Genomic DNA, 5,232 nt, shown 5'->3' on the forward strand with positions numbered 1-5,232 from the left:
TTAGGAAAGCTTATAGTTTTTGAGGAGCATTGAGCTAATTAACAGAAGTTTATTTTGGGGTATTTTTGGATCTCAAGGTCCTTTGAGAGTCAATTACACTGGATTCTATTTGTAATCTATCTCCATGGTTTTTTTTTTCATGTGTTCAAGGTAAAATCTTACCAAAAAAGCACGTTCCAAAATAAGACTGTGTTCTTAGATCATATATTTTTAGCAACATGGGCCAGAAGCGAACGACGCAGGAAGACGACACAGGAAGACTTCAGCAGCGTGTCTCTTTAGTCACACATAAAACTCTTATAACACTTCAGAAAAAGACTTCAGTAGACTGAGTCAGTGGGCCCATTAAGGTGGGGGGTCACCAGTCAGTCAGGCAGCTTTAAACCGGAATTCATCCGGAGCATCTCTGCCTACGTAAAGCATCTCCATGAAGCAAGACCTTTTATAAAGTAAGGCAACACGTATAAATAGTTTACTCTCAGTGGCAGAGCATGTGGAGGCGTAGGGTTAGGATAAAAGAGAAGATGTAGAGGAAGAGAGGAAAAGAACCCAGAAGATCACATAAAAAGGATTTAAGTTAAACAAGTTAATGAGATAATCAATCAAATGGCACTCTTCCTTACAACTATAAACAAATAGAAAAGGTTCCTCATGCTTCTGTTTATTCCTCATCCCCATTAGTGATGGGCATTTTGGGTATTTCTGTCTTTCGGCTTCCAACTCAGCCTAAGTTAGCAATGTCTAACCAATGATCCTTTTTTGTCTATTAAAAACTGTTAAATACCATCTGATCGCCTAATTAAAGGTGCCATAGAATGCATTTATTCACTATTTTAAATTGTTCTCTGATGCCTACATGCCACTTTAGGTGGAGTGAAAAATGTCCAGATGTAGTTTTACATGCCCATCATTTGTCTTTAGAATGAAACAAGTTGTTTTCCCTTTTTTGGGGGCTCATGAATAATTTTATGAGCTGTGCTACGATTTGCTGGTTTACAGCAAAGCAACGTGAGGGTTCACACAGACACATATAAACACTAAATAAGCTAGATTGTCATACTATTTAGTTAAATATGCTAGTTACTTGGAGCTTGCTAGTAGCAAATGTTACCTATACTAGCTCCTTGCTTTTGATATCAGTAACAACACAAAGTAAATTAAAGTTGTTAGCTCACTATGAAGCAATTCAATTTAAGATGATTTGGCTTCAAATTTTTAAAAAGTGGATAAAATCACACAGCATGGCTAGCTACTTATAGGATACAGTTGGGACTGTCATGCTAATTGTCTCTTTAGTGTCAAGCTCTGTGCAAAGCCTGCCTGATATAGTGCAAGTAAGATGTTGGCGAATAGGAAGCCAACTTCAGCCTCGTTTAAAGATGAACATTCATGCCTGCTGACAGTTTGATTTCTTGAGAAGGGTATGAAAAAAGTGCTGACATCCCCTTCACAGCCTGGAATGGTACATTTCTGCACATAGTCTGCCATTTTCATTGCTGTTGCTCTGTTGTCATTGTTTTGTTGTTTCACAGTACCTACTGAGCTTAAACATGGGATGGTGTATGTACATTTTGGTGTCTGTAAATTTTAATGAGTCAAAATTCTTATGTAACAGTTTAGGATTTTGGAACTTGCCCATTTAACACCCTCTTTTGCAAGTGCAGGATCTGCATGTGAAGGAGGAGATAACAATGTTTGAGGTTGATTTCAGAGTTGTTTATTACTACTTGTTTTACCTTGATGAGTACAGCATAGCTGGTGGTATATATGTAAAGAAAATCTAGTGTTTGTTATTTCAGACTGTTTTCTTCAAGTATCCCCAGTGCGCGACATAATCATCAACACAGGCCACAATGCAATCTGCTAATGCTGCTTACACTATACAGAGTCAAACAAATGCCTCAACGTTCTTGCTAGATTTGGCTCTAGATCTAAAGTCAGACATAGTTAAGAGGTTTCACTGGATGCCCTTCAAATGAGTGTTTCATAGGATTAATGTAAAAAAACAGCTCTTCAACAGGAATCAGCTCCCAACGTTCATCTGTAAGAGCCAGTGTTCTAACAATTTGTCCTACCTGTCGAGTAGTCTCACCTCACATGCACATGGGTTTAGCATACTAACTTAGTGTTTTAAACATTTTATTGTGTTTTTGATGTTAATTCAGCCTTACTTTCAAGTCTGTAGTACAGACTCAGCTTAATATTAATAATGTACTTAGCCCCTAATAAGGTGATTTAGGCTATCAAAATCTCCTATTTACACTTTTAATGCTAGTAACATTTTTTGATAGGGTGACTCAGGATATCAAAATATCCTATCTACAGTTGTATGTTGAGAGCTACCAAAAAATATTAGCTATGGTAGGACATTTTGACAAGGTAGGACAATACCTGTCCTGGGCTGTTAGGGTTTGGGCTTGGTCTCTTAGTTCCAGTGAAAGGTAATGTTAATGCTACAGCATCCAAAGACATTTTAAACAATTATATGCTTCCAAATTTATGGCAACAGTTTGGGCACAGTCTGTTCCTGCGTAATTGTGCCCCTGTATACAAAGTGAGGTCCATAAAGACATAATTTGATAAGTTCAATGTGGAGAAACTACAGTGGCCTGCACAGACCCTGACCTCAACCCTGCTGAACACATTTGGGATAAATTATAATGGCAATTGCGGGCCAGGCCTTCTTGTTGAACATCAGTACCTGACCTCATCAAGATCATCAAATGATCTTTTGACTGAATGGGCACAGACACTCCCACAGACACTCCAAAATCTTGTTGAAAGCCTTCCCAGAAGAGTGTAGACTGTTATAGCTGCAGAGACTACTATGGGGGGCAACTCCATATTAATATCCATGGATTGAAGTTTGAATTCAAATTTATTTTATTGTCCACTATTCTTTTTCTTTAACTATGTTTAAGGTGGCTGAGAACAAGTATAAATGATAACATTTAAAACTGCATTTCTATACTCCAACTCACCCAACTGTGTTAGTATTTACATTAAATGAACTAACCTAGCCTAGCAAAGCAAGACCTCAGACTGTGGAATACACCACTGTATCCTTTCCATGGTGATTTCAGGTCATAAGAGTAAAATGCACAGTTTTACTTTTTTTTACTGTTTACTTCTTGTTTATTCTGTCCTAATTTTCAGAAAGTTGAGGCATACTTTGAGCAAGGCCCTTCACTGCCTCTCCCTTCAGGGTATGCTTGTTAATAAGACACTGTTCTGAATGCACTTTCCTAAAATAAAGGTTCTCAAATGCAGCCAAAAGCACATAGTCAAAGGAGCAGCAAACTAAGGACACAACATGTTAACTGCTTGACTGTACTGAAGGGCAAAGCCTGTGGGCAAAGCTCATTCTGGCATACTGAATATTGCATTTTTTATACGTTCCAAATGCCCCATGTGATAGAAATGCCCCTTATGATCTACTTATCTCATGATTTTCAATGAGCTAAGTGATTCACTGCGTATTTTTTAGGGAGTGAAATGATGTTTTGGTTCCATGAGCCGTTCCAACTGTCATAATGTTTGATGTGCCTCTACTGACCTAATTAATAGTCAATCAAAACACAAGGGAGCATGTAGTGTAGTAGTCTGTGATGTGGGGGGAGTTCTGATGCTTCCCCAGTGTGGTTTGGATCAAGCAGTGCATATCAAAAAGTGTTTAGAATGGTTAGTGTTGAGGACACATAGCAATAGTGAGCAGACAATGAGCGCTCACCAGCAGCCCTGGTTTACCCAGCAGGATGCTAACTGTTTCCAGCTACCTGACCAGAGTAATAAAGAGTGAATTATCTGGACTTCAGAAAAAGTTTATCCTTTCATGACTGAGCAGCAACAAAGAACTCATGAAAAATTATGTTAGCGCTCATTGTTCTCTACCTGAGAGCCATTTTGAACATTACACTTTCCTCCCAGACTTATATTCATTTGGTTTGATTCTTTTCCTAAGTCCAGTTTCTTGCGCTCCTATGATCTTATCTTTATTCACATCCAGTTGTTGTTCATACTTTTGAAAATGCCTCAAAATCATGTGGAATAAAACCTCTTTGTATTAACTTACACTCTCAGAAATAAAGGTATGAGACTGTCACTGGGGCAGTACCCTTCCTGTCACTGGGGTGGTTCACTCAAGGGTACATTTCAGTACCTTTAGTCAGGGAACATAATTGTACCATAATCCACTGAAATTAGATTTTCTAAGTTGTATTGACTCCACACACTCCGTCTCGTCTCCAGCCTTTTTATTTTATTGTTCTGTTTTAAAACATTAGATTATGAAAAGGTAGAAATATATAATTTTCCATTGGGAAAAACTTATTTAAGGCCCACAATTAGAGCTTAAAACCACTGTTGCACCTCTGTTTGTACCTTGATGAATGAAAAATGTACCTGCACAGCACCTTTATTGCTAACAGTGTACATTAAAAATGAAGATTGTTTTTGGCCTACCCTAAAGTTCCTATCTTGGAGAGACTTCTTTTTCTTTGGACAGTGACAATTTGCTCTCAGCTGGAGACTTTTTCCAGACAGGTAGGCATTGTTCCAACACCAGAAGAAGGCTGTGCCAAAAAATGTGGGGCATTTTAGAGAATCTGAGGAAAATAGAGTGACAACAGTGCATTTCCTTAAGAGATAAGAAATGAAGCTTTGGTAGAAACTTGAGAAGAGAATATTCTGAGTGAGTGCCATTTCTAAATGTGCATTTTGATGGGTGACAAATCTGCACTTCACAGCATTTTTTAAATAACAGAAATGAGGGATTAAACCCTGTTGAGTGGTCTCCAGAGACACTTGTAAATAAACAGAGACATAAATCAGAAGAGGAAAACCTTAATAAAAGTGCTTCACTTGTAGCTCACTAGCTCATTTGTCAGTTAATATATTAGGACAAAGTAGAGACATGAGAGGCAAAGCAGATGGGATGCAGGAGTTTATCATGCTCATCAGAGCCTGGGCACACTCCTATCTCACTGATCATTACACCTCACACGACTCATGAACTGCTGCATGCTGGCTCAAATATGGCCTGCTGCAGAGGAGTTAAAAGAGCTATATATGAAGTCAGATAGATATTAAGGGGGTAACTGCAGCATCCTTCAGAAATAAATGTAGAGGTTGCAAAAATTCTGCTGTAGTACGCAAAGCTTCTTGAGAAACAGGACGTTTCGGCCAGGAGTCCTTCATCAGCTGAGCAAGCGAAGTTGTAGGAAGTGAAGCAGA

This window comes from Colossoma macropomum, unplaced genomic scaffold, assembly GCF_904425465.1.
Source record: "Colossoma macropomum unplaced genomic scaffold, Colossoma_macropomum, whole genome shotgun sequence".
Lineage (NCBI taxonomy): Eukaryota > Metazoa > Chordata > Actinopteri > Characiformes > Serrasalmidae > Colossoma > Colossoma macropomum.